General features: G+C 36.1%; 1 long non-coding RNA gene across 1 annotated transcript; it reads right to left on the reverse strand.

Annotated features, from left to right (window-relative positions):
• Positions 1-347: 347 nt before the first annotated feature.
• On the reverse strand, positions 348-5,653 carry LOC112633808. The gene is made up of 2 exons (XR_003121589.1): positions 5,581-5,653; positions 348-2,011 (listed from the first exon to the last, which is right to left on the reverse strand). It is a non-coding gene; the product is annotated as an uncharacterized LOC112633808 (long non-coding RNA).
• Positions 5,654-8,952: the final 3,299 nt, after the last annotated feature.

An 8,952-nucleotide genomic window follows, 5' to 3' on the forward strand; every position in this document is an offset into this window, starting at 1 on the left:
TTTTTCTCCCTTTTACCTTAACCAAAGCTGCCTTTTGCCAAATTTAAATGAAATTTGCCCCTCATAGGATTTCAGCTTGAAACTGAATTCAAAAGCCAGAAAGACTTAAAATAAGTATGTGTTTTAAATGCTACACAGTGTATCTATTTTTTTAAGTGAAAGTTTCATAGTATTTAAAGCCAGGTATATAAAACAAATTGCAACACATTTCCTCAAGCAACCACTTAGAGATCATACCAAATGAACTTAAAAATTATGTTTTATATTTTTAATGAGTAACATGGAATGTGCTTAAATGATGCAATTTATCAGAATTTTTTTTTCAGATAAACTTTCTACCAGCTTCCTCCAGTACAAAACACTTTTTATTTTCTTTTTAAAGCACCAAAGTTTATTCCCTTCCCTCTCCCCACCCCCCTTTTTTTAAGCTCTTTCAGGTGGTGGAAGGTCTGAGGATCATTTGCACTAATTATTTTTAGTTCTTCCTCACATAACACCTGAAGAGGACATTCTATTTATGGGAACCAAATTACTTAAAAATATTTCCAAGCTCTTTAAGCAGAGGTCAGTACACACATTAGCTGGGGGCAAAAGGAATATTCAAGCCCAGGCATCCCTTTTGAATTCACAGCTGGGATTTATGCAGCTCCATGCTGTTGGCCTGGTCCCCTTGGTTACCCTCCACCTTGCTCATAATATCCAGACAGCATGTCAGGGCCCATCTCATCTCCACATATCAATAGATGTTTGTGGAGGATCAGCTGTTCCCATGGTACCTGGGCTCCGGGATTTGCGTTGGAATGTGCTGTGTTTCCCAGACTCTAGGTTCTCAGCAACTGCTCATATACCATCTTGAGTCTCTGCACCTACTGAGTCTTTCTAGGATTTTGTGTTGCTGCACTGACAATTTTCACACTCTTGGGTCCTAACTCCCGATTACAAGCTGTGGGGATTAAGAAATTCTTCCCTGAGACCTGGTTGCACCTGCCTTAATTGCCCGTTTGTTCTTCTCTGCATTGATTTTTATTTTTCCTCCCCTTTAGGGTAATTTTGAAAGAAGCACTAGTTATTACTTTCCTTATTCTAAATACTTGTGATAAAACTTTTGAAACTGTGCTACTTCCACTAGAGAAAAGGTAGAACTTTATTATCTTGCTGGAAAAGACCACCTTGCATGCTTTTCATCTTATTTTCTTGACTAGAGGTTTAATATCATGTAAAAATCCCCAACTGGATGACCATGGATCTCATGTAACAGTAAATATAGTGTAGAAATACTTTTGAAAAAAATGATGGGAACAATGTAAATAATAAGACATTTGAAACAAGCATTTTATTAAACTAAAAAGGCTTACTTTGAATCATGAATACACTTTTGAGATAGTTACTTATATAAGAAATGTTTAACTCCTCAATTTAAAAAATATGTATGTTGTGTGATAGCTCTTTGGTTTAAGTCTGAAATGTGAATTTAAAAAAGAAGAATACATAAAGAAGAAAATCTGGGGAACAAAAAGACCTAGATTGAATATAATCAGCATGGGAATTGCTGAAAATACAGATTCGCAGTTTGGACCCTTGGTAGAGTTAATTTACTACACAGGAAAGAAAAAGACAAAAATAAAACAAAAAACTGAGATGCCCAGATATATTTAAATTTTAGATAAAAATAATTTTTAAGTGTATGTTCTAAATATTATGGAACATACTTGTATTTTTTTTCACTGTTTATGTAGAATCCAAATTTAATTGGGTATCTTGTATTTTATCTGTCAGTTTTAATCACTAGAGACTTCAGTTCAGTCCCGGTGAGTGGGGGCCAAAACTGGTGTACTTTTTATAAGCTAAACTCTGCATGAATTCTAATGAGAAGTCAGGTTAGAAAACCACTAGCTAATGGAAGGCGCGCGCGCGTGTACACACACACACACACACACACACGTGCACACACACACACACTTATAACAGACACAATGGTGATCCCAAAGTCTGTGCTCCTGGTAGATCCATTCTGCAAATAAAAAAAAAATTATCTGAAGTAAAGAGAGAAACCAAAATTCACCTGATTTTGCCATGGGTATCCTGGTACAGCTGGCAAAATACTCATGCATTTTGCAAGTTATAGAATGTGCTACAGACTGACAGAATTATCCTCATCATCATCTTTTTTTTGGCTGGCTGCCTTAAAATTTTTGTTATCAAATATGGTTGGTTACAATTGGATATTCTTGTTAAATTTTATGATTGATAGTGAGTTACCATGAGGTTATAAGTAAAACCCAACATATTATATGTGGTCAACTAGCTTTTAAAAACAGAATACAAGAGAACACACAACAATTAATTTAACCTTAACATAAATTAGTTGATTTAATTGATTCACTATGTATCTATTAAGTACTTGGTATCTTGCAATGCTGGGGATAAATTGCAAATTAGAGTCCCAACTCTCCAGACACTTAATGGTTTAGAATCACAAGAGTTTCCAGCAGGAATTTAAGTCTCGCATGACATGTTGATTACCATAGAACTTTATATACAAAATGCCAGAGTAGTAGAACACCTCGTTTAAAGGAGCTTTCTCATTTAAAAAAAAAAGAAGAAGAAAAGGAAAAAAAGTCCTCTACATTTTAAAATATAGCAGCCTCAATATAAAGCTTCATAGAGGAGAAATCCTTTTATGCACTTTTGAGGCTGCATCGTTTGGGAACAGGAAGATTAAAGTTCTTTGTAATTACTGGATTTATTTAATTAAGAACTAGTTATAGCATTTAGCACTACATAACATGTTTTTATTGGTTATTATCATATAAAACTTCTTCTAGATTCTTTTTTCTGTTGGAGTATCCATTGTAAGCATTGTAATATGGAAGGGTTATGCTACGTGATGTGAGTCACGCTCGCTCATTGGGACAGGTCGGGGAACTGCAGGCTCCTTGGTGTAGAAGATCCAGCTCAGTGTGCAGCCATTTCAGGAAGACTTTTCTGACCACCCACTTTGAGCTCTCCTTTTTTAAACATCCATACTACTTCCCACTGGACTAGCTACTTTAATGTTCCAAAAATCTCTTATTGATGTTAAAGTCTGGTAATTCAGAATAGTATTTGGGAGTGAGGAGGAGCAAGCACCACATTATAGACATGTTTTGAATTTCCCACAGAGCCTCCTTCATCTAGATGTGGCCCCTGAGTCTTCCATCACCTGAGTGTTTGACCTGGATGTCACTTTGAAGATCATAACACAGAAGTAAGCCTTGTGGAGGCAGGTGCCTTTCACAGCACCATGGGTGTGCCCTGAGAAACAGAATCCAAGGTAAAACCTCAATGTGCCAGGATGAGTGAGGATTTAGGGGTAATTATTCTTTCTGGTTCACTGGAAAATGTCTTTCTGAAAATTAAATCTATTACAATATGAAAGTTGCTTTGCTTAGTGTTCTGGTTTGTACAAAGAAGACTACAGCGGAGCACCTGCTCTCAAAGATCAGATAATTCAGGTGAGGAGTTAAGGCAAATGTGAATGAAAATTTAACTAACAAGAGAGTTAATTAGGCAGAATGGGAAGGCGATGCCTTTTTTTCTGAAAAGGAGATATTGAAGGTTAGCTTCCCATTTTCTACAGCAGCTTATTTCCCTGCACTGATAAATAAGAAATGGTAAATATAATTGGGTCATTCTTTCAATATAGTATATTGTGGCGTATTAGGTCAATAATATCAATAATAATAACAGCCACTTATAGAGTGTTTAATACTTCTCAGTTTTATAATAACTTTTGTAAGTTAACAATTTTATCCTCCCAACAGTCCAGTGAGCCAGGAGCTATTACCCCCATCTTTTGGAAAAAGAGAGGTTAAATAACTTGCCCAAGTTTACACAGCCATTAGGTAGCTGAGCCAAGCTGGCTCCAAGGCCCATGCTTAATAATGATTTCATTCTGCCTTCTTTGCTTCTGTGTATCAACTCCTATTGTGCCTTCTAAAAATATAAATTCCAGAAAATTTTTCCTCTTCTTTTGTCTCTTTATGCTACAGTCAATTGAAAGGAAAAACATCTGGTGAGTAGACGGTTCTTACAAGAGACGCTCTGTTTCTAGGTAGTTGAAGTGTTATGTCAGTGAGGCCGAGAGAGTACCTAGGCAAGGTCAGTTTATATGAGATGGAAGCAAAAGCCAAACAAACTTTAATGTCGCCTGACAGTCCATGGGCAACAGAAGAGGTTTTCTGAGACATCAGAAGAAAGTACAGTTTTGTGGAGGAAAATGCACAGTCTTACTAGGAAAGAGACATTTCTCTGTGAAGACTCAACATGATTTCTGTGTGGAGGAATTATACTGTTAATAACAAATAGGGGAAGCAGTGAGCTGTCTCGGGCTTTGTAACATCTGTTATAACTGCACCTGCCTCAAAGATTTCCTGGTTTCTATTCCCAAGAGAAAGTCAGTCAGCAGGAAATGAGGCAAGGGCACAATGACTTTACGGGAAAAAGATGGCTTTTAACTTCTCCTTGGGCTTAATTCCTGACAATATTGCATATTCCCCTTGTTGTTGATAGTACTTTACAAGGCAGTGGTTTTTAAAAGTGAAAGATGGGAAGGAAGAAAGGGACCTATGCTTGGAAACCGTTTTTATGGAACACAGGAATGTCATAGGCCACGGGTCAATTGGGTGACATCAATACATCTGGCTGTTAGTCCTTGCTCTGACTGAATGGGTAATACACGGAAACAAAACATATTCCTACTCACCACAGCAATTCAAAGGCTCACACCTGTGTCTCCTTTCTTTCTCTCGTTCAGTGATTCTTAGATTCCCAAACTTTAGGGTGAATCAGGATCACCTGGATGGCCTGTTTAAACACACATTGCCGGAACTGATGTAGTTTCTAACACAATGTGTCTGACGTGGTACCTAGGAATCTGTATTTCTGCAAGTCCCTAGGTAAGGCTGAGGCTGCTGGTGTGGGGCTTACATTTGAGAATTATTGCTGTGATTGATTTAAACAGAAATCTCCCATTCTTATTATTCTTGGGCCTCTCTCTCATCAGGATGATCCAGTTCCCAGGGATTTTCACCATTTCTTCCTATCAGAATCTTCCCCTCCCTTCTCCACCGAAGCCCCAGCAGCAGCCTCAGCATTTATCTCCAACTTGGATGAAATTAATTAAGTTACATTCAAGGGGTTCCAGAGAGAAGTTGAGTGCATGCAGCCTGCCCAAGCTAGTACAATGGAGCAGGCATTTGCCCAAAGGCCTCACTATATTAGATGGACATCATGTTTTACATCAACTTTCCTGGAGTGAATCTGCTGCAGATGAAATGCTAACATTGTCCACTGTGAGTATATGAAGGCTTGGGGAAGGACATTAGCTCCCCCTTATCCTTGGTTTTGTTTCTTACACTTGCAGTTACCCACACTCAACTGCGGTCTGAAAATATTATGACCTTTATGAAAAAGTTCACAAATAACAATTTATAAGTTTTAGATGGCACAGTGTTCTGAGTAGCATGATTCCTGCTTCCATTCCACCCCTGATGTGACTAATTCCTGTGTCCAGCATATCTATGGGGTATATTTCTCCACCTGTTAGTCCTGGACATCGTCTGCTCCTGACATCCGATCAACATCAACAGGGCTTGATGATCCAGGATCACCCAAAGCAGATGGTTCTCCTACTGGTGAATCTTCAGAAAGTCACCTGTAGCCTAACGCTATGTCACAATGCCTATGTCATTCACCTCACTTCATCACATCACATAGGCATTTTATCACCTCATACCATTACAAGAAGGGGAAGTACAGTACAAGAAGATATTTTGAAAGAGAAAGACCACATTCACAAAACTTTTATTACATTATATTGTTGTAATTGTTCTATTTTATTACCAGTTATGATTGTTAACCCTTTGTGCCTAATTTATACATTTTTTAATAGTTAAGTATGTATAGGTACAAGCATACTATATATAGGGTTCACTACTATCCTTAGTTTTAGGGATCCACTGGGGATAAGGGGGAGCTACTGTACCTAACCTTATGCTTATGGGAAGAGCTCCTAAGGTCACTTGCACACAGAAGTTATTTAAAAATAGTTGTTACAATTAGGAACCCTCTGGAGTATAACATGTGTGGCATCACTTAAAGAAGTAAAAAGAAAGAGTATAATTTTTATTTCCCTTTATATTTAGTAAAATATTTCTCTACAATATTATAATTATATTTATAGTAAAATTACATTAATATTTTCACATAATTTTAAAAAGTGAAATATCTACATGTAAGGCACATACAATATTATTATTTAAATACTGAAGCAAAATGTTGTATGTTAATATAATATAGTCACACGCTGCATAACAATGTTTTGGTTAATGATGGAATGCCTATAAGATGGTGGTCATATAAGATTTTCATTACCTATTTTATTACCTATTTACCTATTCATTACCTATTTTCATTACCTATGTCTAGACATGTTTAGATACACTAATACTTACTATTATGTTACAATTATATATGGTATCAGTATAGTAGCATGCTGTACAGGTTTGTAGCCCAGGAGCACGAAGTTATAGCATGTAGCCTAATGTAGTAGGCTATGCCACCTAGGTTCGTGTGAGCATTCTGTAAGATATTTGCACAATGATGGCAAAATCACCTAATGACACATTTCCCATAAGGAATTCCTGTTATTAAGCAATACATGACTGTACTAATATAATACAAATATTATGTTGCTATTTAATATTGCATCAGATATCAATATATCATAAAATATATCACTAAACATATAATAATGTATTAATTATATTCAATCATATGCAAAGTCATTTTAAAAAGTAAAATATATAAATGCAAGGCATACAAAAAATCTTTAAAAATTACATGTACTAAGTGTGTCCATATTAATAAAAGCAAATTGTTGAAAGTTAATATTGCTATATTCAAGATATAGCTATTAAAATATGTAATATATAACATTAATATACATTACATATAATATTTTATTTATTATTTCTAAACTGTCACTTGTTTTATTACTCATATCTCAGTCTGTTCTGCCACATTGGTGTTAGGAAAGTTATTGCCAATCTTATTGGGATGACAACTAAAATCAACAAATGTCAATGGCTAATGGGAAGTTTATTGCATTTCCTCAGTAGAGTACAGAATGAATACTCTAGTCTTGAGTATATATTCAGAACTTTTCTTTAAATGTATGTTTTAGAAGGGGGTAATAATTAACATTACATTTTATTTATAAGGTAGATACTAACTACAAAAGTTAGAAAATAGATATTTCACTTAACAGAATGTCCTCCAGGTTCCTTTATGTTGTCACAAATGACAGATTTCCTTTTTTTGTAAGGCTACATACTATTCCATAGTGTAAATGTGCTGCATTTTCCTTATCCATTAATCTGAGGATGAATGCTTAAGCCAATTCCATGTCTTCGCTATGGTGAAGAACGTTGCAATGAACGTGGGAATACAGACATCTCATCAGTATACTGATTTCATTGCCTGTGGATACTCAGTGGTGGGATTGCTGAATCACACAGTAGTTTCATTTTCTATTCTCTGAGGAACGTTCATACTGTTTTTCATAATGACTGTTCTAATTTACATTCTCACCAACAGTGTGTGAAGATTCCCTTTTCTCCACATCCATATTCACACTTGTTATCCTTCATCTTCTTGAGGGTAGCTGTTCTAAGGTGCCAGGTGAAAGCTCATTGGTTTTAATTTACAAGGGAATAGATTTAAAGTTCTTCTTCTTCTTTTTTTTTTTTTTTTTTTTTTTGAGACGGAGTCTTGCTCTGTTGCCCAGGCTAGGGTGCAATGGTGCAATCTTGGCTCACTACAAACTCCACTTCCCAAATTCACGCCATTCTCCTGCCTCAGCCTCCCAGGTAGCTGGGACTACAGGTGCCCGCCAGCACACCCTGCTAATTTTTTTTTTTTTTGTATTTTTAGTAGAGATAAGGTTTCACCGTGTTAGCCAGGATGGTTTCGAGTTCCTGACCTTGTGATCCATCCACCTCGGCCTTCCAAAGTGCTGGAATTACAGGTATGAGCCACCACGCCTGGCTGATTTTAAGTTCTTTCACCACAAACAAAAATGAAAGTATGTGAAGTAATGCACATGGTAATTAGCTCGATTTAACTATTCAACCATGTATACATATTTTAAAACAATGAGTAATACATAATAAATAGTTACACCTTTTGTTAATTAAAATAAATAATTTTTAAAAAGCGATAAGTTGATAGTATTTTCTGCTTAATGGAGAAAGCAGTATCAGTCTAATGCGAGTGATTCAGGCTTCTAGAATGTCTTGCTGTTCCAACTGTCTCCCCTGTCTGACATCCTGGTGCCAGGAATTCTACCACACTAGCATTACTGTTTTAATTGCTGTGATTATTCTCCTTCTAAGGAGTACCCTTCTTTATGCTTCCACTTCTAAGAGGGTACCTTTCTGTGAGTCCCATTATCAGGGCCACTTTCTGATGACCTCTGAAGGTTGGGTTATTTGGAGTTTTGAGGCTAAAAATACAAGAATAGGAAGATGAAGGTAAATTCTTCCTGCTTCAGGTTTCTATATGGTTCCCACTGAGGAAAAAATAAACACTGAGATCTTTATTATGTTTGTCTTATTCTTTAATATTTTGCCAAAGTAAACATTGATATCATCCATTATATAATCCTAGCAAGACTTGTAACTGACAGAAACTAATCTAAAACCATGTGCCAATGAATATGGAACCAATGGTTAATTATCATCCCCTATGGAAAAAGTCATGTGCACAGACAATAGTCTATGAATGGTGACTAATTTAAATGTGGCTCTATTTAAATCTGTGTTTTAAATGGGCAACCACTTAAAATCAAATACACAGTGATGATTATAATAATCCCTTTAGTTTGTGTAAAGCCTGATTGTATATAGAGGC

This window comes from Theropithecus gelada, chromosome 10, assembly GCF_003255815.1.
Source record: "Theropithecus gelada isolate Dixy chromosome 10, Tgel_1.0, whole genome shotgun sequence".
Taxonomy (NCBI): Eukaryota; Metazoa; Chordata; class Mammalia; order Primates; family Cercopithecidae; genus Theropithecus; species Theropithecus gelada.